General features: G+C 45.9%; 1 long non-coding RNA gene across 1 annotated transcript in view; it reads right to left on the reverse strand.

The window, feature by feature from the left end:
* LOC144827250 (uncharacterized) overlaps positions 1-26,994 on the reverse strand; it is a 645,184-nt gene that overhangs the window by 499,223 nt on the left and 118,967 nt on the right. Inside the window, exon 2 of the long non-coding RNA XR_013610100.1 lies at positions 22,016-22,084. This is a non-coding gene — a long non-coding RNA (uncharacterized LOC144827250). The remainder of the gene's footprint in view (positions 1-22,015; positions 22,085-26,994) is intronic.

A 26,994-nucleotide genomic window follows, 5' to 3' on the forward strand; every position in this document is an offset into this window, starting at 1 on the left:
ACCTGGGGTGGCAGAGTGGGATAAAGAACAGTGATGGATCAAACCCAGATCGTTTGACTGGTGTGAGTGTTTGATTGGTTCAGATGCTCCGTCCATCACCACCCCCTTTTGTACCACTTTGGCCGCCATAAGTGTGGCAGGGTATGTTCAGACGTGAGTCCCTTGCTCACTTTGCCACTGGATTCAAGCAAGCCGGGCTGAAGACAGCTGTAATGCTAGAAACCAGTCCTCGGAAGCTTGTTTACAGTCCAGGGAAGGCATGGCTTGGCAGTTCGGGCTGGACTGTTCCCATGAGGCACAGGGTCAGACTGATTTGCATATAGCCATGTCTGAACTGGGGTGGCAGAGTGGGCTAAAGAACGGTGATGGATCAAACCCAGATCTTTTGACTGTGTGTGAGTGTTTGATTGGTTCAGATGCTCCGTCCATCACCACCCCCTTTTGTACCTTGTTGCAAAGTCATCCTGTACCTCCAACTTTCTGCTGACTGGTACTGGTGGTAACTGACTGACTAACAAGGTCAGGATCCAGTGCTATGCTGAAAGACACTTAGAATACAGTGGAAACACCTACAAACACTAGGGTATACTATGGGTTGGGGTACCACTGTGATTGGCATGATCGCCCCTGTAAGGCCGTTGTACATAATAGGGCAGGGGGATTAAAACTACCTCTAAGTCAGAGGTGCAGAAAGAACCAACAGAGGTATAGAAAGAACCAACAGAGGTGCAGAAAGAGGCAAGAGGGTACAGACAGAGGCAAGAAAAGTGCAATAGGAAACAAAAGAGGTACAGAAAGAGGCACGAGAACTAAAAAAAATGGCAAGAGAGGTGCAGGAAGAGGCAGGAGAGGTGCAGAAAGAGGCAAAAGGGGTCCGAAAAGAGGTAAGAGGGTGCAGAAATAAGCAACAGAGGTGCTTAAAGAGGCAAGAGGGGTTGCAGGAAGAAGCACGAGAAGTGCAGAAAGAAACAACAGAGGGGCTGAAAGAGGCAAGAGAGGTACAGAAACTGGAAAGAAAGGTACAGAAAGAGGGAACCAGGTGCAGAAAGAGGCACGATGGATACATACATTTGCAAATGAGGTGCAGAAAGAAGCAAGAGCAGTGCAGAAAGAATTAACACAGGTGCAAAAATAGGAATGAGGGGGACAGAAAGAGGTAGGAGAGATGCACACATTGGCAAGAGAGGCACAGAAAGATTCAGGAGTGGTGCAGAAAGAATGAAAAACAGTGCAGAAAGAAGCAACAGAGGTGCTGAAAGAAGTGCGAAGGGTGCAGAAAAAGGCAAGAAAAGAGCAGAAAGAAGCAACAGAGGTACCTAAAGAGGCCAGAGAGGTGCATAAATAGGCAGTAATGGTACAGAAAGAGGGAGCAAGGGTGTAAAAAGAGGCAAGAGAAGTGCAGAAAGAGGGAAGAGGGGTACAGAAAGAGGCAAGGGGGTTGCAGTAAGAAGTAAGTGAGGTGTAGAAAGAGGCAACAGAGGTACAGAGAGAGGCAACAGAGGTGCAAAAAGACGCAAGAGAATTGCAGAAACAAGCAAGAGAAGTACAGCAAGAGGCAAGAGAACTGCTGAAAGTAGCAACAGAGGGGTAGAAAGAAGCAAGAGAAGTGCAGAAAGAGGCAAGTGAAGAGCAGAAAGACGCAAAAGCAGTACAAAAAGAACCAACAGAGGTGCAAAAAGAGGCAAGAGGGGTGCAGAAAGAGTTAGGAGAGGTGCACAAAGAGGCAACAAAGGTACAGAAAAAGGCAGGAGGGCTACAGAAAGAAGGAAGATAAGTGCAGAAAGAGGCAAGAAAATTGATGAAAGAAGCAAGAGAGGTATAGAAAGAAGCAAGTGATGTGCAGAAAGAGGCAATAGAGGCACAGAAAGATGCAAGAAAGGTGCAGAAACAAGCAAGAGAAGTACAGAAAGAGGCACGAGAACTGCTGAAAGAATCAACAGTGGTATAGTAAAAAGCAAGAGAAGTACAGAAAGAGGCAGGTGAGGTGCAGAAAGAAGCAAGAGCAGTGAAGAAAGAACCAACAGAAGTACAAAAAGAAGCAAGAGCGGGGCATAAAAAAGGAAGAGAAGTGCAGAAAGAGGCAAGAGAATTGCCGAAAGAAGTAAGAGAGGAGTTGGAAGAAGCAAGAGAAGTGCAGAAAGAGACAAGTGGGGTGCAGAAAGAAGCAAGAGCAGTGCAGAAAGAACCTACAGAGGTGCAAAAAGAGGCAAGAGAGGTGCATAAACAGGCACGAAAGGTGCAGAAAGAGAGTACTGGGTGCAGAAAGAGGCAAGTGAGGTGAGGAAAGAGGCAAGAGAGGTGCAGAAAATGGCAAAATAACAGCAGAAAGAGGCAAAAGGGATGCAAAAAAGGGAAGAAGTGTACATAAAGAAGCAAGGGAGGTGCAGCAAGGTCAAGAAAAGTGCTGAAAGAAGCATGAGAGGTGCAGAAAGAGACAACAGGTATGCAGAAAGAGACAACAGGGTGCATAAAGAGACAACAGAAGTGCAGAAAGAAGCAAGAGAGATGCAGAAAGAGGCAACAGAAGTACAGAAAGAAGCAACAGAGGTGCAGAAATAGGGAAGAGGTGTGCATAAAGAAGAGAGACAAGTGCAGAAAGAAGCAAAAGATGTGCACAAAGAGGCAAGAGGGGTACAGAAAGAGGCAAAAGGGGTACAGAAAGAGGGAAGAGGGGTACAGAAAGAAGCAAGAGAAGTACAGAAAGAAGCAACGGACGTGCTAAAAGAGGCAAGAGAGGTACAGAAACAGGCAAGAAGGGTACAGAAAGAGGGAACAGAGGTGCAGAAAGAGGTAAGAGGGATGCAGAAATTTGCCAGAGAGGTGCAGAAACAAGCAAGAAAAGTACAGAAAGAGGCAAGAGAAGTGCCAAAAGAAGCAACAGAGGTGTAGAAAGAAGCAAGAGAAGTGCAGAAAGAGGCATGTGAGGTACAGAAAGAGGCAAGAGAGGTACATAAAATGGCAAGAGAACTGCAGAGAGAGGCAAGAGGGATGCAAAAAAGGAAAAGGGAAGAAAGGTGCATAAAGAAGCAAGAGAGGTGTAGAAAAAAGCAAGAGAAGTACAGAAAGAAGCAAGAGAAGTGCATAAAGAGGGAAGATGAGTGCAGAAAGAGACAACGGGTGCAGAAAGAGACAACAGGGGTGCAGAAGCAGGAGAGGTGCAGAAAGAAGCAATAGAAGTGCAGCAAGAAGCAAAAGAGGTGCATAAAGAGGGAGGAGGGGTGCAAAGAGAGGCAAGATGGGTGCAGAAAGAAGCAAGAGAGGTACAGAAAGAAGCTAGAGAAGTGCAGAAAGAAGCAACATAGGTGCAGAAGGAGGCAAAAGAACTGCAGAAAGAGCCAAGAGCGTTGTTAACAGGCAAGAGAGGTGTAGAAAGACGGAAGAGGGGTGCTGAAAGAGGCACGAGTGATACATTAATTTGCAACAGAGGTACAGAAAGAAGCAAGAGTAGTGCAGAATGAACCAACAAAGGTTCAGAAAGAGGCACGAGAGGCACATAAAGAGGCAAGAGAAGTACAGAAAGAAGCAAAAGAGGTACAGAAAGAGGTAAGTGAACAGCAGAAAATACAAAAGAGGTGCAGAAAGAAGAAGGAGAGGTGCACAAAGAGGCAAGAGGGGTACAGAAAGAGGCAAGTGGGGTACAGAAAGAAGCAAGAGAAGTGCATAAACAGGCAGGAAAGGTGCAGAAAGAGGGAACAGGGGTGCAGAAAGAGGCAAGAGGGAAACAGTAAGTTGCAAAAGAGATACAGAAAGAAGCAAGAGAAGTACAGAAAGAACCAACAGAGGTGCTGAAAGGTGTAAGATGAATACAGAAAGAGGGAAGAGAAGTGCAGAAAGAAGCAAACGAGGTGCAGAGAGAGGCAAGAGAACATCAGAAAAAGTCAAGAGAGGTGCAGAAAGAAAAAGGAGAGGTGCACAAAGAGGCAAGAGGGGTACGGAAAGGGGCAAGAGAAGTGCAGAAAGACACAAGTGAAGTGCAGAAAGAATAGAGTGAGGCGCAGAAAGAGGAAGAAAGGTGCAGAAAGAAGCAAGAGAAATGCAGAAAGAGGCAAGAGAGGCACAGAAAGAAGAGAGGTTTGTGCACCATTAGTACCAATTTAACACCCACATTTAACAATAAGTAGCACATGACCTTGCCAGCTTTGCAAAGGGCTTTCCACCATGCTGTAACACGTGACGCTGCATTTTTGGGAACAATTGAGCTGTTTGAGGTAGAAACAAGCCTTTTTTTGTTCGAATCTGCAGTTTAGGCAGCAGATGATGGAATATTTGGCAAATGCGGAAAATGTTTAATTCTGTGAAACCTGGTGCAGCCAAACAGTCATATAATTCCAGTGGCCCTGCTCATACCTCCGACTAGGTCCAGAAGTGCTCCTCCGTTGGGCCTTCTTTTTTTGTGTCTCATTGAGTTTATAGTTTAGCTTCTATGGAAACGAGGAAGACTAAACCTGAGGTTACCACTCCACAACACAGACTACAATACCACATAATTCCTCTCCAAAACACATAATCCCACTCCACATAAATCTTATACACTAAATACCAAATTCTTTCTATTCACATAATTTCACTGCACAACATACAACATAATTGTACTACACACAACGTACATCCATTCCACTCCAAAAAACATTAGAAAGTTCAACGCCAATAGCCCCAACTTTCACAAATGCGAGACCGATTACATTGCAAATGCTTCTTTAACTAGTAGTCGCATAGGGGGCGACTGTGTGGGGCTTACTGGAGGTACCTGGTGGGCTAGATGGCCCCCAGGGTCCCTCAGAAATTAAGGAGACTTAATCTCCCAATTTAGAACGTGTTTGCAGAGTGGTGCAGGGAGGGGGCAGGCCCCTGGCGAGAAGCCAGCTTTGCTTTTTAAAAAATATTTTTAGAAGGGCGGCTGTGTGACCGCCCCTTCTTTTAGTATTTTTTGGGCCCTGGGGACCCCATCACCCAAAAGTCATAATAATGTCTCTCGCAGCATACATTATGTTATGATAAAACATAAATGAAACTCCCACTGTTCAAGTGCTTCAGACTTCAAAATTATATCCAGCTGTTGCCTGAAAAGTTTTTTTAATTTAAATGTAAACACAACTAAGATTCAGCACAAAACCAGTGATGCTCAGCTACTCAAGGACAAATCATCTAGCTCGGAATCCAGCTCCACTAAACATTTCGCCATTTTGGAACAGTTTGTTGCTGGGCAAAAAGTATATAGAGTAACAAATATAACTGCTCCAACCACAAGCTAAAAACACATATATTGAGATGACATGGAGCATACTATTAAATGTTATTCAAAGGCAAAATAAAGTCTCACAATATCATTACATATTTAGGATCAAAAAATATAAATTAACAAAGAATATAAAAGAATATAAAAATCAAGTGCCTCGCATTAGAGCCCCTATCTATAATAAATAAAACGTGTAATGCACGGACAGGCTGGCTCAGCTGTAAAAGTCGAATGAGTGTAAGCAAACCAAGGGAGTCCCCCAAATAACCTAACAGTATTAACCATAACAATGGTACTACGTAACATGTACATGTTCCTGAGACCCTCACATTGAATTCCAAGACTATCATCAATACAGCCTGAGTGGTCAAAGTCTATGGGCAGGGTACAAATTCCTAGAGACTGAGTCATAGGGTACGGAAGAAGTCCAAGAGGCTCTAAATGGGATAGTGCACAAAATGCTAAGAATAACATGCGTAAGCACCTTTACGGATGATCATAAAGGGTCTAGTGCATGGCAGACAGCCTTGCTCCAAGTTGAGCTAGTTCCAAAGTCCCTCGTACAAAATGATACATTACCAAAAAGTAAAAGTGCAAATTATAAATGATATCACCAAAAGTTTCTGGTGTGTTACTGTAAGAAAAGTGTAGGGTGCTCAACCGGGACCTCCTCTTAAACCTAGTGCACCAGAGGACAATCCCCTCCTCTTCCTCCTACAAATAATATAAAGAAATTTAAGAAAACAAGTATCACACAGTGCAAAGAGAGACAAAACCCATAAAATAGAAGCATCAAATTCAATGCATCTAATTCAATAAATGAAGCCAACAAGTACCATCCTGAACGAAAGTTAAGGTAAATGTCAGTCTAGATGGACAAATATCTCCTCATCTAAGTTAAGACCATGGGGGCCCATAGTGTTAAGTTTACTGATAAGTTTTGATTCACGTTTCCTAAGTGTGGCCTGGCAGTCACCACCCCGGGGATATACCCTGATGTGTTAAATTCCAAAGAATATTAATAATTTCCTGCCACAGTAGTGATGTGTAGCAAAATTTCTTGCAACCTGGTTGCTCTTGTCATGTTTTTGGATGGCCATCGTGTGCTCTAGGATTCTCTGCCTCACTGGGTGAATGGTACTACCCAAGTATCTGAGATCACATGAGCATTCTAGCACTTAAGCAACATAGGTCGTACTGCATGTAATGAATTGGATTATAAGTCTGCTTTTTTGTAAGCAAATATCTGACCTCTCCAAGCCTGTTGAACACAGCTGGTGCCTATTATTAGCTATTTCTTCTCAAGAGGTGCCTGAAGCAATGCACACGGTGAAGCCCAGGTGAGCAGATGGTGCATGTGTGGTGACATCCTTTCATGCCCTAACACCAGTGCTAACGCCTTACTTCAATGATGTATTTAGTCTCACAATAGGCACAGGCTCAGGGCCACCAATGGAACATGGGAAAGATAACACCACTCATCACCAACCATTGGCAAAGCCAAATAGTTGCGCTAACTTCCACTAACTATACAAAGCCAATGCAGACCTCTAAGGTATGCTAATCCTTTTTGCTGATGCTGTACGACATTGGCAAAAAAGGAATGATGCAATCACGCATGTATGTGTCATGAAACAGTGGCGACCATGGATCAACACTCATGCATGTGAATGCATAACAATGCAGCAGCCAGTTTATATTTTGACTTAATTTACTATTCAAGGTGGTGGATTCTGATCCAGCGATCAGGTACTAATATTTTTCTAATAACAAGACCCAGTTTCCATTACCCAACAAGTCCCTTCAAGCTGGGTTAGTGTAAGTCCAAAAACGATAACAACTCACCAATTTCCATTTAGTACTCTCATTTCTAGTATACTAAATTTGGCGATGCAATCTTTATATAGTTGATTACACTTGACAAACCAATACTTGTATCAGATCACTCATAATCTAGAATAATAACACTCCTAATAAAGACAGCCTCATTTGTAAATTTATAATGTTTATCTAAATAATGTGAAGTAATGCTCATCAGTACCACACACAGTACACATCATAGATCATCATAAGGCAATCAAAATCAGAAGAGAAGATGCTCAGCAAGGGGAGGAGCTTGGCGGGCATCAGTGATGGCCGCGTGAGCACAGCGCTCTCCGGACCCCCGCCACTCCCGGCATGATATTCTGACCATATCCTGATTCTTTGCGAGGATTTGTGTAGAGGACACTGGGCTGATCTTCCTGGGACTTTTGGAATTTGATTTGGACCCGGGACGCCGAAGATACGACGGCTTGAACTTTCGGGGTCCGCCCTTGAGGTGCGCCCGGGACTGGGTGCGGCGTTGTGGCCGTCTTGGAGTTGAACTACAGCGGCAGGGGGATTGGACTTGTGGGTCCCCCTCTTAAGTTTCGGTTTCGATTCTGCCTCTGACTGAGACATCTGGCAGAAGAGTCCGGCCTTTGCTGGGTCCGGCGCACGAGACGGCTGTCGGGCCTTTGGCTTGCTTATTCTCCTTCCAGGCTAGTTCACTCCTGGTGGTACCCTCGTCGCTGCCTTTTGGTCCCGACGCCCTACTTTCCTGCGGCCATTTCCATCGGGTCGAGTGAGTCTCCTGGTGACGCGGCCTCCGACATGGCGGGCAGGGGAGACCGAGAGACCCGAAAGACCAAGACGCCCCTGCGTGGGGGCCCGGTCCAGTCTAACGTTATGGACCGTTACACCCATACGAAGGGGTCCCCTGGAGCCGCCCTGCCTGGTCCAAGTGCGGTTGACCACATCGTGGACGCGTCAACGGAGCCGTCCTTGCAGGACATCATGGGCGCCATTTCTGGCATGAAGGAAACAATAGGCCAACAGTATGAAGCTCTGGCCCACAAAATCGACACCGTGGCCATTGAAGTGAACTTGATTCGGGCCGACCTATCTAAAACCAATGAGAAGGTGAAGTCATTGGATCTCAAGTCATCCAGCCTCACGGCAGACGTCTCGGAGATACAGACGGAGGTTGGCAATCTCCGTAGGGTGAACGATTTCATGACCCGGCGCTTGGAGGACTTTGAGAACAGGGCACGTCGCTGTAATGTGCGTGTGGTTGGCGTTCCGGAGAATCCAGACCCGCACTCTGTTGATCTCCTGGTCGAGGACCTGATCCAGAACTACCTCTCTCCGTCTGGGTTGAGTAAATTTTTCGCAGTGGAACGTGCCCATCGTGTTCCGGGAGGGCCGGGTAAGCCGGGCGCCCCGCCGAGGCCTATTGTTGCAAAACTCTTCCACTATAGAGATCGGGACACTATCCTGCAGGCATCGCGCGTGAAGGGCCCGGTGGCCTTTGAGAATGCCACAGTGAACTTTTACCCGGACTTTTCTCAACAGGTTCAGAAACAGCGTATGGGTTTCCGTGGAGTCAAGAAGCGCCTCCGAGACATGGGATTGCGATATGCTATGCTTTTTCCGACCAGGCTGCGAGTTGAGTACAATGACCAAACCTTTTTCTTTGATCGGCCTGATTCAGTGAATGACTGGTTGGACTCTCTGCCGGACCGACCTCCTGTGACTGAGCCCGCCGACCATCCGGGTGGTGCTGAGGGTGGTGCAGAGAGCTGAACTATTTGTCTATGCCCGGGTCTTCGTGTAGAGTAACTTCTTCTGGGATTTTATGCCTAAGTGCCTCTACTGTCTGTGTGTTCTCCTCGTTAGTTGTCTTGATCGGGGTGGCGGGTGGGTCAGGGCCTTTCCTCCTCCGGGGTCTTTTTGTAGAATGGGGGTTCTTGGGCGACAGGCACACTGCATGTTGGGGTGGCTTTTTAGCTTCTTGCAGGGGTGCAGGGTGGGGGGTGTTTCCTTGATCGTTGGGGGGTGGGTGGAAGGGATGTTTGATGTTTGTGTTTTGTTTTATCAAGGCGATTCTATCTTGCTAATGATGTTTTTGATGTCATGCTCATTGAGGGGGGGTTTCGGCATTGCTGTGTGGGATGGGGGGTAGCGGGTTGAGGTTTATTTCGTGGAATGTCAATGGTCTGGGGGATCGTATTAAGCGAGGTGTGGTGTTGCGATGTCTACGACGTTTGTCTCCAGATATTGTTTTTCTACAGGAGACTCATTTGGTGGGCAATACATGTCGTGCAATGAATAGGTGGGGCTATCGCCTTGCCGCACATTCGGGGTTTACCACGGGTTCCAGGGGGGTGGGTATCCTCGTTCGGGCTTCCCTCCCCCTGGCTATTGATGATGTGATCCTTGATGATCGGGGGCGTTACGCCGTCCTCGTGGGACGCTATGAGGGTCGGACCCTTTCCTTGTTTGCCGTCTATGTGCCCCCCGGTCTACAGACCTCTACTTTTTCCGATTTGGGCCGGGTGTTGTTGAACCTCCCTGATAGTACTCTTTTTATAGCGGGGGACTTTAATTCAGTGTTCTCCGGTCTACACGATCGTCACCCCCCTAGGGATACTCCTTCGGCCCAACAGTGGCTGGGTGGGTTTCTGGATACGTTTGGCTTGGTGGATTGTTGGAGGCTTATGCATCCTACTCAGCTTCAATACACTTTTCATTCTGGGGCCCATGGGAGTTTGTCTAGACTGGATTATTTCCTGATGCCTGCGGCGCAGTCGCCGGCGGTTCGCGAGATTAGACACCTCCCCCGGGGCATCTCTGATCATTCACCGCTCTGGCTTTGTTTTGAGGTGGGGGTGGAGGCGGCGGGCCGTGTGGCTCCTATTAACCCATGGTACCTCACCTCCCCCGAGACCCGCGGTCTCTTGATTAAGTCTTTGGACAATTATTTCCTAGACAACAAGAGGTCCGTCTCATCGGCGGTATCCCTGTGGGAGGCCTTTAAGACAGTGATTCGCGGGCAGGCCCTTTCCCTTATTGCTGAATCTAAAAAGGCGAGGAATCGGGAGGTGGTGGACCTTGAGAGGGAGATTGCAGAGATAGAGGCTGACCTGGAGTCGAATGTCACACCTGGTAAACTCCACGCCCTGGGTCTGAAACAATTTGTCTATAGGTCTTTGGTTACAGATGCGGCTAAATTGATGTTTCGGGATCAACAGGGTCGTTTGTATGATGTGGGGGACAAAGCGGGTAAATTGCTGGCATGGCTGGATAAGAAGGAGAGGGCGAATCGTGTGGTGCCTGTGATTCAGACTTTGAATGGTGTGAGAGTGACTGACCCGGTTGGAATAGTTGAATGTTTTGCGGACTATTTTCGTGTGGTTTATTCCCCTGTGTCTGCACGGGATGTTGATGACTCTCGCCTTTTGTTGCGTGATATAGCTCTGCCCAGTGTTTCCGATTTAGACCGAGTTTCTTTGGAGTCCCCTTTCACTACGGACGAGATAGCGACGGCTATTCGCTCACTCCGTTCGGGCAAAGCTTTGGGCCCGAATGGATTGCCTATTGAATTGTACAAGCTAAGTCCTGATAAGCTGGCGCCCTATCTTCGCACTATGTTTTTGGAATCCCGGGAGCGGGGTATTCTCCCATATGATCAGCGTCTGGCTACGATTGTTGTTATTCCCAAAGAAGGTAAACCTCGGGACCTTTGTTCGTCTTATAGGCCCATTTCCCTGTTGAATGTTGAACCCAAGGTTCTGGCTAAGCTTCTGGCTACCCGCCTCTTGACGGTCATTGGTGGCTTGGTGCATCCGGATCAATCCGGATTTATCCCGCATCGCAACACGGCTCTTAACCTACGTCGTCTCCACGGAGCTGTTGCGAGGGCGGGGCTTCTGACGGAGCCGGCCATTTTGGCTTCGTTGGACGCCTCGATGGCCTTTGATACGGTGGAGTGGCCCTATCTTTGGGCAGCTCTTGAGAAATTTGGTTTCGGACCTGAGTTTATTGGTTGGGTGAAGTTGTTATACGCCGAACCCTTGGCACAGGTGGTGGTAAATGGCCGGGTTTCTGTCCCCTTCTGCCTTGGTAGAGGGACCCATCAGGGATGCCCCTTGTCTCCGTTGCTTTTCGCGCTCGCCCTGGAACCGTTAGCTGCGTGGCTTCGATGGGAACCTTCACTCAAAGGGATCCGTTGGTCACCGGATTTTGAAGACCGCGTCTCGCTTTACGCGGATGACATTCTTCTGTATCTTACTTCCCCGCGTAAATCTTTAAATGTATTATTTGACGTTCTTACTTCGTTTGGTGCTAACTCAGGTCTGGTTATTAATTGGGCTAAGTCTTGTGTGTATGTTCTTTCAGGTGTGTTGCCCCCCTTGCCAGACAGATTTCCTATCCAGGTTGTCCAATCTGGCTTCAAGTATTTGGGGATCTTTATTTCACTGGACTCTTCACTCCGGTTCGAGCGTAATCTCCTCCCCCCGCTTCTTAGACTGCGACTGGACGTGGCCCGCTGGCGTAAGCTACCCCTGTCTCCTCTGGGCAGGGCTGCCCTTTTTAAAATGATGTCTTTGCCACGATTCCTATACGCACTTCAAAACTCTTTTGACGACGTTCCCACTACCTATTTCCGAGAGATCGAGAGTCTTCAAAGACAACTGATCTGGGACGGGCGTCCACGTATTGCCCTGGCGAAACTTACCATCCCTTGGTACGACGGGGGCATGGCGCTCCCCGATATCAAGAGATATTATTGGGCCACCCAGCTGTCTGCCATTAACCACGCAATGTATTCCCCGGGTCGCGATCCGGCCTTTGAGATGGATAAACTCCAGCTGCCGGGAGGGGATTTTAATAGGGCGCTTTATTCCAGATCGGCCGGGCGCCATCTTACGGGCCCGTCCAGGATCGCAGTCAATGTGTGGCGCGCCGCGAATGTGAGTTTGGGATGGGAGAATCGACTGACAATGGCGACTCCGCTTTATGCTTCCGAACGTTTGGGATGTCTCTGGTCCTCTAAGGGCTTTGACCGCTGGGATATGATTGGGATATGTAAAGTGGGTGATGTCTGTGTGAAGGGTGGAGTGAAGTCTTTCCAGGCCCTTAAGGCCGAGTATGACTTGAGTGACAGAGAGTTTTTTCGGTATCTGCAGGTCCGGCATGCCCTGGCCTCAGTTCTGACTCCTGATGTGCCACTGCCCGAGTCCTCCCCCCTTGAGGACCGCATTCTGGATGGACACCTGCCCGATAGCACTATCTCCCTGATTTACAAGAAACTGATTAATAATCGCGCTGACTTACTGGTCCGACTTAGGGAGGTTTGGGTCGGGGACGGGTTGGACTTAGATGACGAGGATTGGCAGACGGCACTCTCTTCTCCGAAAGAGGTCGCCATCCCAGCCCGTCTTCGCTTGGTTCAACTTAAGATCCTCCACCGGGTGTATGTAACTGGTCCGCGTCTGGTAGCAATGGGTTTTTCCCCGGATGGTTTATGCAAACGTGGTTGTGGGATGAGTGCTACATTTCTGCATATTCTTTGGGAGTGCCCAGTGGTGGCAGCCTATTGGACTGATGTGCTTGCGGTGATGACTGCTGTGACTGGTATTGCCCTGCGGCCTGAGGCCCGACGATGCCTGTTGAATGTGTGGGAACCCACCGACTGTTCTGTGGCTCAGACCCGATGGGCGACCTTGGGATACATGGTCGCGAAACGGGACATTGCGCAACTCTGGGGCGCTTCCAGACCTCCCGAGGTCTCGGTGTGGGAAGATAACATGGACTGGTCCATGTTTCGAGAGAAGACCGTCTATGTGGCTAGGGGCAGACCCAGGGCGTGGACGAAGATTTGGAGTCAGTGGAACGAATATCGTGGTGACATCTGTACCCCTCCCTTGGTTGACACTCCCGATGTTACCCTATCTCCCTAGGCTGGCGTTACCGAAATTTTCATATTGTTCTAAGATTTTCCTGTCCTCCCCGCTGTCCCCCCCCCCCGGCCTTGCCGAGTCCCATTGACTGTGCTTTTGTCTTCCTGATTAGTGGCCTTCCCCTCCGCCTTCTGGGCTGACTTTGACTATTGTGCATTCGCCTTGTTTAGAGTTAGTTGTTTCTATGTTTGAAAAAACAAAAAAATGTTATGTCCTGTCCTATGGTTTGAGCAATACTTGATATCTGATTTGTGCCTGGCCACGGAAGTGTTCATTTGCTTCTTATGTTGTGCGTTGCTATTAGCGGCCAGCCCGTGTGGTTGTAGGCCCATCTTTGTACTTTTTATTTTCATTGCTCAATAAAAGTTTAAAAAAAAAAAAAAATAATCAGAAGAGAAAATTACAAATGCACATCCATGACAATGCATAAAGAGTGGTTAAACAAAGAGACAAAAGATTCAAAGACAAAATAAATTTCAAATGATTATGCAAATTGAGATTTCAGACTATACTAACTCAATTAAGAAATAGGAAATACTACTCTTTGGCCATGAGAGCAGCAATGGCCCCTCAAGAGAATTTGAAGAGGCAAAGACTCTAAGTCAGGAATCAATGAACAGGAACAGTCAGCATCAGAATAGGAGACAGCAAGCAAGGCCTCTCCTCACCCAGGTAGGACAGTAAACCGACGACAAATGACGATCTCACCCCAACAGTCTGTCAAAATGTCTGCCCAAAACCCCTCCCTGCACGCACCTCAATTACACCCTAAAACCCAAATGTCCAACCCACATATTTGGTTGATTAAGGAAGGGGGTGTATTGTCACACCACTCTCTGCATGTCCATCACACTAAATCTCTCATTGTTTTATTTACTCTCATATCAACTTCCACCCCAGGAAATACATATCCAAGCCTCTGACATTCTTTTTTCATCTACTCCAGTAATGTAACAAACTTTGTATATCTTTTTGTACCGATCGTGCTTCAGCAGATGAAGCTTCCCTCCGCTTGTTGCATTGTTCTTTCATACAAATCTTGGCAGGCACTCAGGATTCGAAGGACAGAATCATGTTCCACCTCCCTCTTCACTCTCAGATTTTCATCTTTTAATACATTTTATGCTCTTGCGTCTCTTTAAGTCTTTATTTTTCCTTTAGAATAGAAAACCATGCTTCTATGAAAAACAAACATAAACATTTATTATTCACTTGAAATGCTTTTTCTCTACACACCAACCCAATGCTGCATTTATCCCTGCGCAAACCATGTTAATAATTACCTTTTCCCTAGCAGACATTAATAACGTGCACAAAAGTAGCATTAGTCCTTTTTATTTTCGTTAGTCAAAAAGCTTTTGCGGCCTACTTTTAGTGCTTTAGTACGCGCTTGCGCAGTAGCTTTTTCCCTCATGTTAGGCCTTTTCCTGCATAATTTTCACTGCACACAGTTAGTAAATGTTACTGCGGGTTCAATAAGAGCAAGTTTTATTTACGCAAAAAGCCTGCTCCATCATTTCCAATTTGTAAGTAGTAATATGTAAAAGTGCATCAAAGCACATTTTTTTTTGGGGGGGAAAGGAGCAGCCTGGCACCAAATTGCAATTGTCAAACCCTCTAAAATAGATTTTTCTTTTAAAGATTGATATTTGGATATGGGTGGAGTTGGCCGAGGTTGGGAGATAATGTAGAGGTTGGGGCACGAGGCAAGCAAGCAGCAGGTAGGAGCAACGGAAGAAGTGGGAGGGTCTTGGGATATATAAAAAAAGTAACAAAACTGAGTGGAATAGAGAGGGGTGGGGCATCAATAGACGAGTTGAGCAAAAAGTAGTTCCCTGACTAAACAGTGGAAATCATCCACTCAAAAGAATCGTAAACAAGCTATGCTCCTGGGGTAAAACAAACACAAGAGGAGGAAGGAAAGCCATTGAGTACAAAGCAAGTAAATTGATTGACAAGAAAATCAACCAGTTGTAAGCAGCGGGCTGACCCAAAGCACACTATTAGTATTAGTATTGGCCGCATTAGGCTTTTGACAACAAAGAGCCAAAAGATGTCTGTAGACAGCACCTAAAAAGTTAACATTGGAGAACTCTATGGTTGACAACAACTGTCCCATCTTTCTCTTTTTGGATAAAATCCTCCTAAGATTTGTTGCCAGGCATCTCCCTCTCTCTACCTTGAAGAATCCAGTTTATGTGATCCCTGGCAGTTGGATTTCCAGCTGGGTAGGGACACAGAGACTGTGCTGGCTACAGCTGTGTATGAATTGAGAAACAGTATTACAAGGAGATGCAGTGGGTGTGATTGGTTTAAATGTATCTGGTGTGTTTGACACAGGTGAATATTACCTTTTTTTGACCTCAGAGTGCAATGATCTCAGAAATGTTGGCAGATTGGCTTTACTCCCTACTACAGGGGTGCTACGAAGCTTTGGTCCTATCAGCATCCAGATCCACCAACCTTACAGGTCAGTAACTCAGAGGGTTTCCTTATCCGCTATACCGTTTAATGTATTGGTTTACCATTGGCACAAGTGCCTATATTCTGTGGACAGTCTCCCCCATCATTCACTTACAACAGCCATCTGATGATGCATCTTGATCCTAATGCTCTACAATCACTAACTAATATCTGAAACTGTTATAGTGACGCACAATGGTGGATAAGCTAAGACATCCTCACATTGGGATCAGGGCTCAATTATAGTTGGTCTTTTTTTGATGCTTTCATGTCCTGGATCTTAGGGGGGAATTGTTTTCATCATCATCATTGGTAACTTTATTTCGGTCAGATGACCATAAAAGTGCACTTAAAATACATCAGCACAGTCAATAAAACAATAAATAGTCATAAAATATTAAAACAGAATTAAACTACAAGTTATCAAGATAGTAATAGAAACAATAAGTAGAACAGTTAAGTTAAAAAAGTTTGTCTTCTACGCCACATGCTAAGAAGATAACGGTAATCGTAAGTCAATATCCTGCAGGCCTGTGTAAAATGCAAGAATCCAAAATTCTTGCAGATAGGGATCAGCCAACATTTTCTGATTTCAGAGTAGGCAGGGCAGAAGAACAGTACATGAGTTACATTCTCGTTTTTGTGATTACATGCAGGGCAAACTTCATTTTTATCTTTTAACCATCTAGATGTAAAAGACCTGATAGGTAAAGTGCCGTGTCTTAGCTGGAGATATAACTTTCGAGCAAACGACGGTTCAATTTTGTCCAAAAATTCCTCGATCTTAGATTCAGATTTGACTAAGAGGAATTCAGAAGTCAACCTACCCAGTGATGTAGAGCTCGATAGTATCTGAGCATTCAGCATGCGTATGTGAGAAAGAAGTTCCTTCTTTGATGTCCCTAGGCAATAATTCTCAGGGTTTTCCCACAGTCCCAAAAGGCCTAATCGGGTACTAACCGCACGAATCTGCTGAAGCCAAGGGAATTTTTTATATACAAGAAGAGGCAAAATCTCAGAGAACTCCGCTCTGTAGGCGGCCAGTTCGGGGACTGACCACAACCTCTTCCAGTACATAATTGGCCTTGCACTGATGATCTCTTCTATTGGGACCATGCCAAGGTCCAATCTAAGAGGGATCAGGGGCGTACTAGGCGGTAACCCAACTAGATTTCTCACAAAAGAGTTCTCTACCGTTTTAAGATTCATTATCTGCTTATGCCCCCAGAGTTCAGCCCCATAGATTGCCGCCATTCTAGCCTGGCGGCAATATATTTCCAGAGCAGGGGACACCGGCTTAAAGGTTGACTCCCTAAAAACTTTGCTTATACCTCCAGCAAGCTGGGATAACTTAAGTGTAGACTTAGCAGTCTGCACGTCCCAATCAAAATTCTCAGTTAGGGTAACACCCAGATAAACAAATGTTTTAACCCTTTCAAGGGGAGTGCCATGTAAGACCGGATTTGGGCGTACCCGCTTAGGGGGATTAAAACTCATGAACTTGGTTTTTCCCAAATTGATTTCCAGTCCCCGAAGCTCACAGAACTCCACAAACCCGTCCAGTGTTTTTGAATGCCCGATGATGTTCTAGACAACAACAGTGTCGTCTGCGAACATCAGAGCGGGCACTCTACCCGTGGCCAACTTGGGGGCATCGTTATTAACCACACCATTCAAATGTTCCACAAGGCCATTGATGTAGAGGCTGAATAGTGTGAGTGCCAACACGCACCCTTGGCGAACTCCTTTTTGGACAGGAAATTGGTCTGTGAGTTCGCCGTGCCTACCACACCTGACCTGGGCAAAGTTGCTTACATGAAGCCTAGATAGTACATTTAATAGGTATGGCGGAAGTCCCAAGTCTGCCAGCACCTTCCACAGTTTATCACGCGGAACCAGATCAAATGCCGCCCGCAGGTCCACAAACACAAGGTAGAGGCTGCCACCCTCTACCTTTGCTATTTTCCAGTTTAGAACCTGCAGGCGAAATATCTGGTCTAGGGTAGATATACCGGACCTAAAGCCTGCCTGAAATATAGAAAGGATCCCATTCTCTTCGATCCATCCAAGAATCCTATCAAGGATGACCCTCCCCATCAGCTTTTGTGATGTGTCAATTAAACTGATGGGTCTATAATTAGAGGGGGTTAACGGGCAGCCCTTTTTTAATATAGGGACAATTTCTGCTCCTAACCAAGTGGGGGGCAGATCATCTCCCTGCAAAATGCCATTAAATAAAATGATCAAATAAGGAGCCCAGATTTTAGGTTGTGTCCTAAATAGATCCCCCGGAAGTTTATCCAATCCTGGATCCTTATTAAGGAGCAATTTACCTATGGCCGTCTCAACCTTAAGCAAAGTGAAGGGCTCGATTGGAGCGAGGAGCGTAGGGGCTTCAATCAACCGTCCACGCTCCTCAGCCCCATCGACACCATGCAATTACTGGGGTTCAGGGGTATTAACAAGCAAGGAATTGTTATCCTTTATACCTATCTGCAAACAAACAAAGGCCGTCTCGGCAGGTGTAATTTATAAGATTGATTACTGTAACACTACATACTGGGCATTCCGAGAGCCACATTAATGAAACTCAGGCACCAACATGACCTTTATAATAAAAAACAAATAAAATCGTTCTAATGTTGATATGGACAAGGCCACACATTTCATCAATGAATAAATCCAACTATTTATATAGGGCCACATGCCAGGACAAACACGTTTTCTTGAGGCTCTAAGTGAAAAAGCAAAAAGAACGACGATCGTAAAAACTATAAAAATATCCACCACAACTACATGAATGAAATCAAATTGGCAAAAGAACAGTTCTTTCTAACTCGGATAAATCAGGCTGAAAATTCCTGTAAATAATTATATCAAATCTTCAAAGAATTTACCTCCCCCTCCAACCGTCCGTCGGTCCCAAATACTCAGGACTGGACTGACACGCTCTCCAAATTCTTTGAGGACAAGATTTTCGCCATTCACCAATCCTTTCCACCACAGCACAACAATACTTACTCTGATGATGTGCACAGCTTATCTCTTAACCCCCATTATAGCCTGAATGATTTTGTGAAGTGCGACCTAAAATCGGTCACAACTGTTATGTCAAAGATAAAATCAGGCTCAACAACAGATCCAGTACCTCAAAAAAAATTCCCCATTATTGCACCAGTGATTCTAGACGATCTCATAAGTCTATTTATTAAGTCTCTTGCGGAAGCAACATTTCCTATAATGTGGAAGGCTGCGAGGGTTAGACCCATATTAAAAAAGCCCACAGCAGACTCGAAACAACCTCTTAATTATCGCCCTATATCCTTACTTCCCTACTTTGGTAAAATGATGGAATCCCTTATAAACCAACAGTTAGTTGCCCAGCTCGAGAGCTATGAACTACTCGATTCTTCACAGTCTGGCTTTAGGGCGGCACACAGCACTGAGACAGCTCTGGTTGAAGTTATGGATAATGTCAGGCTGGCTTTGGATAAACATCAGTCAGCCTTTCTAGTCCTGCATCTCCCACAGCATTTTAGAACATCGGCTGTGGGAGATTGGTGACAGGGGAAATGCCCTAAAGAGGCTCAAGAGCCACTTGGCCGACTTTGTAACCGCAGTTCAAATGGGCAAAAATGTTTTAGGGGAGAGACCAGTGGTGATGGGGGTATCTCAGGGCTCTATTTTGACCCCGACTCTCTTTAATCTATATATGGCACCTCTGGCCAAGGTGATCAGATTCTACGGTTTTGATGTCATATCCTATGCGGACGACATGCAGATTCTGATCACCATTGGCCGGACCCAGCCGAAACAAAACAGTGCTTCAAGCAATGCATGTCTCACATTGACAGATAGATGAATTCCAACCATCTCCAACTGAACGGAGATAAGTCCGAGCTCTTGCTGTTTGGCAAATCCCAGGAGCATTGGTCCCATGACTGGTGGCCCTCTAACCTCGGCACCTGTCCTACCCCTAAATCCACAGTTCGAAATCTGGGCATCTACATGGACAATCAACTGTCTATGGAAAGTCAGATAAATCATATCTCTGGCACGTGCTTTGGAGTAATGCGTAGCCTCCGGAATGTTTTCAAATGGATTCCCAGTGGGGCCAGGAAACCATTAGTCCAGGGGCTAATAATCAATAGAATGGACTATGGAAATGCCCTACTGTATTCAATTAATGAAAACCTGTTGAAAAGGCTTCAAATTGTTCAGAACAAAGCAGCCAGGCTGGTTCTTTACCTTCCACCTAGGACTTCTTCTGTTCCTTGTTTAAGATCATTACACTGGCTTCCAGTAAAGAAGCGAATTCATTTTAAGATCTTATGTTTAATCCATAAGCCCATGTAGGGAAGGGGACCAAAATACTGGTCCAGAAAATTACAGTGGTACCAACCAAGCCGGACCCTTCGATCAAGCAATACATCATTGCTCACTCCTCTGAGAATTCGTACTGCCAGGAAAGGCGGTTGATCCTTCTCTTTCCTTGGTCCTGCATCATGGAATAAAATCCCTGTTCACTTACGCATCATCCCCGACCATAACCGTTTCCGTAAACTGCTGAAAACATGGTTATTTGACAATTAGTTCAATGTCTAATCCTCCCGGACCCGGTGCGTAGGGTAGGTCAAGAGGAACGACGCTTTGAGCACAAACTCCAGCATACATAGGAGCCACGCCCTATGTATTAACCACCGGGTACTGCTGATGCCTGGACATTTTACTGACTTAGGCAGTTCCAGGCTACCACAGGTATTTCACCTCGAATAGGATACCCTATCTTCTTTTGTAATAACTGAGCTACTAAATGATTTTTAAGTGTAGATAGTCCTTCAACTGTTCTGGTCCTGAAGAATCGCAAGTAAATACTCAATACGTGAGAAACATGTTGACTTCTGATAAATAAGATACAGACACCCTACCTCGAGACATTATTCTTGGACGAGTGCTGCGCTCACTGTTTTTAATTAGGACAGGAGACCACCAGAATAAAATTATTCCATGTCAGGTACTCCCAGTCCTACCTTTTAAAATCACGCCTACACATCTACACCCTTCTGACCCCACACCCACACTTCACCATACAGCTGTTGGATAAAAGATCTCCGACCAAGTACCCCTTTTTAAGGTGAGCCCGTTGGGTATTGCACCGACGACCCAACGAGGAGCAGCCCATATGATGAAGCATGACACCTGAAAGGGTGTGTGAGGGCATTAAAATCCAACAAATGGATTTCCAACTATAGACCCAGTTTGGACCCAGCTGGACACAGTCGCTTCTTGACTCTGCATCCTACCATTAGAGGAACAGCAGAACATCACTTGGTTAACAAAAACGTCTAATCAGAGCCGTCTGCAAGCGCCATGAGACTTATTCGTGATATGTTTGCGCTATACAAATGTACATGTTTTGATTTGATAAGTCTACTCCCATACAACAATAATACAATACATTTCAAAGTACAATAAATAATATAACAATTACTATTGAAGAGATCTTTCGAAGGCCATTTTACCTCTAGCGCATTCCTACTACACTGTATCAAGGACAAATACATAAAAAAACAAATATTCGCAAAATGCATTCCCAACATTTTACCATTTATGGTGATACATTCAATGCTTCACAAGTAGGTTTCCAGAAAATAAAAAACTAGATGTTAACAAAAATGTTTCATTCCAACCCCATCACCACAACAAAGGTTGCATATGTTAGCTTCGTCAATACTTGCTTTTAATTGAGTCTTTGACTTTTATAGTCGAAGGTGCTTCGTGTTATAAAACTGCAAAAGCAGTCTAACAGTACAAGCTTAACTGTTGCGTACATATACAGAAGGAAGACAGGGCCTCCGGGGTGTTTACAGTGGAATGGTCGGCACCATGGAGATTTTATGGCCTCATCCAAGCTATTTCCAGTTTTAAGTGAGACAGAAACTGAGGGCCAGATGCCGTCACAATTCGCTGCCCTAGAGATATATGTCACGTACACATAAAGCTGGCATGTTGACTGTAATCTTCTCTTGTTTCCTAAACCTTATACAAGGTTGCTGGAATGATTGCTATCTGCTTCTCAGGGCTTTTTTGTCACAGCCGCACACCTGCTTTCCCTAACAAAATAGAATAACAATCTTGCCAGGTTTCTGTCGGGTTGGCCAGTTCTGCAGGATCACATCGCCTTCAAAAGCTTACCAAAGTATTGTGATCCTTCGGTTACTTCATCACTGGTCTTCCCTGGGCCTTCATAAAAGAAGCGAGGTTTCAAAGGCGGGTGTAAGATGTATTTTGAGGCGCCGTGTTATTATTGAGTCTGTGCCTAAGTGCAGGTAAGATCAGTGTAGACAGCCATATTACCACTTATGCCCCGGGGAGGGGAGGGAAGGCCTCATCAGCTCAATGTCAGGCTTACTTAAGACACGGTGAGAGAGGGCATCTCCCAGAGGGCAGTAGGTTTCTTTTCAAATGTTCAAGCCTTGCATGTAGAACAGGTCCCACAAAGAAGAAATGTACTTTTGAAACAGGCATAGGCAAAGCCAATAAGTCTCACCTATTTGAGGTCTATTGACTTTGTATTTTCAGTCATGTTGTACATAAGCAGGGCAGCTGGGTAGCATGGCTGAAAGGAAAAAAAAAAAGAGTTTGATGCTGTACAACATGGCTTAAAGATACAGTGGTAAAGGCAAATAGTAGGTTAAAAAAAACAGTGGCAAAGCCAAATAGCAGACCCAGTGGGCATTGTTAATATTTTTTTGTCTTGTTGTACCGCAGCATGGTTGAAATTGAAGAAAAAAAAGCGCTACGACAAGGCCAACATTGACCAGGTCATAGCGCTTTTTTTAACCTTTCAGCCATGCTGTACAATAGCCGCATTGTGTTCAATTTGGCTAAAATATGCATTAACAAAGAATAGGCTGACCCTATTGGCTTTGCCAATGCTCGTTTTACTGTTGGGAGGGGATGGGGCAAGCAAAACACCAGGAGGGGACGGGGTAGCAACAAAGTGGGAGGGAGTGATATGGAGGAAAGCAAGAACACAGGATGGTGAAAGCAACATGGGAGAAGGGTGGGTTACATTGCAAAAAAAACGGGGGAGAAGGAGAGGATGAGGCAAACAACAATTAGGCAAGCAAAGATGGCACAGCAACAATCGGGCAACAATAACAACTGGGCAATCAACAATGTGACAACGATGACAGAGCAACACCAATGAGGCCAGTAACAACACAGGGGAAACAACAATGCGGAATGAAAGGGGAGAGGAAGACTGCTTACTAACACATGCACTCTTAATGAGTGCTACAACTTAAATTTAAACAAAGAACCTCAGAAAGTGTACAAGCAGTGGAAGGACACTAAGCACCAAACGGGAACAGTACTTGGGCCATGCTCCCGTAAAGTGAAACACACAAAGAAGAAGTGAATCCAGGGGGGAAAAGAAGAGATCGTCTACAAACATGTGCACTCTTCCGAAGTGCTACCGCTAAAATATAAAAAATTGAATTCAAAAGCAAACAAGCAGGAAAGGACACTGGGAACCACAAGGAAGCAGTACTTGCGCCATGCACCAGGGGAGGGATACACATTCAAAGAGGAAGTGAACCAGCTACACACTGACCAAAGAGAAGTCGGGAAATGAGAGTGACGGTGAAGCCAACCACTGGTAAGCAATGGGCAATGGGTCTTGTAAGCGATTGTGTATGCCCGGTCTCAGGCGAGCCCTTAAAACACAACTCAAATGTGTCTTCTTGCTGCTGCTCTGCAACATTATCTGCTATTTTGGTTTACTGTGTCCTCAGAGAGGGTATTGGGCAGCAGCCAGCAAGCAATCATAAGTATGGCTTATAAAAAAAGTAACATTTGTCAGTTGATAATGCCCATGATCTGCAGACATAGCATACAGACTCAACACTGCTATGCCACCTGACCAAGCAGGAACTACAATCCTAGTCATTTTAAGTCACAACACACCAAAAATTATCCTGTGTATACCCTTAGGTAGTTTGGCACAGAGCAGAAAAATAAAGAATAATTTTATAAATAAAATAAGACCAGAATCACAATAATCCAACAAGTAGAAGTTGAAATATTAATTTTTAAAGAATAAATGTAAAATAGCGCTTATAATTAATAAAAGCTAAAATTGGTTATCTGGTCGCACTGGACTGGGACAAAGTCAAAAGTTCAGGCTGACCGTGATGGAGCGCAGGCCGGATACATAGACCCACTTGGGCCCGCTGAACCACAGGACTTTGATCCTAGATGCATCATTGTCGACGAAGATGCGAGGTGCAGCTGAAGCGATGCGTTGGTGTCGAGCCACACAGTGGACCAGATGTGTCAATTGTCTCTTGGTAACTGCGTGAGGCATCAGTTACGAGTGCGAAGTGCGGGATCCGAATGCGATGTGCGGCTGCTGCTTCCTCAGGTGGCTAAGCGTTGATTCAGAAGGCGATGATCTGGTTCGAAAGGTGATGCACCAAGCCCAACGATGAGGATACACTGGGTCTGACTCCCACAAAGGCAAGGATACACCACTTCCAATGAGGTTGTGTAGATTCTGGATGTAGGAGCATGTTTGGCCTTACTTCTAAAGGTCCCAGACTTGGGTGGAACCACTTAGCAGGGCAGACTAACATCTTGAAGTGTCCAGATGCAAGTAGTTGAAGTCTTTGATATCCCCAAGACTAAGAACAGGAGGCAATTCAATAATCCCTTGGAGGTACTTGAGGTTCAAGTGATGCAGATCCAGTCCTTCTCCCCTAGGCAGGAGAACTGCAGGCAGCAGGGCAGCTCAGTAAGGCAAGAGTCCAGAAACACAGCAGTTAAGCAGAGTGGTAGTTCTTTCAGCAGCACAGCATTTCTTCTTCCTGGTAGAGTGATCACATGTCCAGCATTGTACTGAAGTTATGGTGTCAGAGGTCCAGTACTAATACACGGTTGTACCTTTGAAGCGGGGGAAACTTCAAAGAAAGCTTTGAAGTGCACAGCGGTTCTCCCTGTCTGCTCTGTCTCCAGACTCACTACAGGGGTGTATGCAGCCCTTTGTGTCTGGACAGGACACACCCTGTTCAAGTGTAAGTGTGAGGCTGTGCTCGCTCCTCCCTCCCATCACCCAGGATAGCCCATCAAGACACAACTATGCTTTCTTTGTGTGTGGTTGTCTAGAGGGAATAAACAAAACCGAGCTGTCAGCCTGCCAAAACTGAACAGAGACAGGCAGCAAGCACCAAATAGCTAAACAAAAGTAAATGACAACTTTCTAAAAGTAGCATTTGCTAAACTGTAACTTAAAATACAACTTCATCAAACAATGTGATTGTAAATTGTGAGTCCAGTGACATCAAATTTGAAAAGTCTATCTCTTCACAATTGGGAATTACACTTAAAAGATCTAATTAGGTAATCCCAATATCAGCCTATAGGAAAGATAGGCCTTTCAGCAGCGGAAAAATAAATTGGGAGTTTTCACATCCTGCCTTTTAAATACATTGCACCCTACCCTGTGGATCATACAGGGCCTACCTAAGGGGGATTTATATTTATAAAAATGGAAGGTGTAGGCCTGGCATGCGCTTTATCTTGACAGGTCGAAGTGGCAGTGTATGTTATGTTATGTTATGTTAAGCGAGATTTGTATAGGGCACTGACACCATAAGTTTCCTGGCGCTTGAGAGGTACGGAGATTGCAGGGAGGCGGGCTAACCGGTTTGAGCAAAAAGATGGGTTTTTAGGAGTTTCCTAAAGTTCAGTAGAGAGCAGCTGGACTTGATTGGCAGGGGGAGGGAATTCCACAGTTTAGGGGCCAGATGAGTAAACCAGCGGCCGCCTAGCTTTTTGAGTTTAGTGGTAGGGGCGATCAGAAGGTGAAGATGAGCCGATCGGAGATTACGCACCGGACGGTCCAGCGTGATCAAGGTTTTGAGAAAGTAAGGGCTAATGCAGTGGAGAGCTTTGAAGGTCAGACAACCGATCTTAAAGGCTGCCCTTTGTTCGATTGGCAACCAGTGCAATTTGCGCAACAGGGGTTTGGCAGATTGTCATTTCGGAGTTTTATAAATGAGTCTGGCAGCCTGATTTTGTACGATTTGAAGACGGCGGAGCAGCAACTGTGGTAGTCCATAGTAAAGGGAGTCCGAAAAGTCAAGGCGGGATAGTACCAGGGAGATCACGACCTGTACCAGTGCTGCGTGCGAGAGTAGATGGGCAATTTTACGGATTTTGCGCAGCTGAAACATGCTGGATGATATCACAGCCCCCACATGAGCCTTGAGAGAGAGCTCCGCATCAATGACCACCCCGAGGCTCTTCACCGTACTTGCTGGGGTAGGGGGATGAACCGGCTCCATGGGCCAAAACTGAGTGCCCCAGTGTGCAGGGCTGTTTCCAGGTAGGATGAGCTCCGTTTTTCCTGGGTTTAGCTTTAATTGGTTGTGGTTCATCCACTGCTGTATGTGGAGCATTGCAACTTGAAAACTGTTAACAGCATCGGGGGAGTTGAGAGGAAAGATAATCTGTAAATCATCGGCGTAGTTGAAGACCGTAATGTCCCATCTCTTTAAAGAGTGTATCAGTGGCCGGATGTACAGATTAAATAGTAGGGGTGAGAGAGAGGAGCCCTGAGGGACTCCGCAAGTTGTGGATACCTCGGTCGCCATGAAGGGGCCCAGACGAACTGCTTGCGTTCTGTTGTCCGAGAGGAAGGACTCAATCCATTTGAAGGCAGGACCCTGGATGCCGGCCTGTCCGACACGGTGGAGGAGGATGTTATGATCCACCGTGTCGAAAGCCGCCGACAAGTCCAGTAGTATAAGTGCCTGTGGAATCCCTTTATCCGCGTTCCCCCTTAGGGCGTCTAGTACTGCCAAGATGACGGCCTCGGTGGAGTGGGCTGGCCTGAAGCCCGCTTTATTAGATTCAAGGAAGGAACAGTTCTCGATGAAATTTGAGAGGCAGCGGGTGACGTGGGCCTCAAGGAGCTTAGACAGATAGGGCAGGAGGGAAATAGGGCGACAGTTGGAGAGATTTGCAGAGTCAGCTCCTGGTTTCTTCAGCAATGGTAGTAGGATGGCCTTTTTAAAAGAGCTGGGGACGATGCCGGAGCTGAGGGAGGCGTTCAGCAAGGGTAAGATGCAATCCGGCAGAGTGAGACAGATGTCTCCAAGGACAGAGGGAGGGCAGCAGTCATTGGGGAAGCCTGACTTGATACGGGCCGAGAGCTCTGCCAAAGTATTGTAGTTGAGGGCAGGAAAGTGAGTCAGGGACAAATGGTTGGGAGGAGAGAGGTCCAGAGATCCTGCAGAGTTGAGGGGGGAATGGAGTTCTTAATAACGCCTATTTTTTTAATGAAAAAGGAATTCAAAGCGTTACATGTCTCTTGTGTGGGAACCTGCGTGGGGAGAGTTCTGTCATCCGTAGTGAAATCATTCATAATTTTGAAGATTTCTTTTGATTTGTTATGAGCGGAGAGGATTCTGTCAGCGACGTGAGCGGATTTGGCCAGGGAAATCGCGCTTTTATAGTCTTTGC

Source organism: Lissotriton helveticus, chromosome 4_1 (genome assembly GCF_964261635.1).
Source record: "Lissotriton helveticus chromosome 4_1, aLisHel1.1, whole genome shotgun sequence".
Classification (NCBI taxonomy): domain Eukaryota; kingdom Metazoa; phylum Chordata; class Amphibia; order Caudata; family Salamandridae; genus Lissotriton; species Lissotriton helveticus.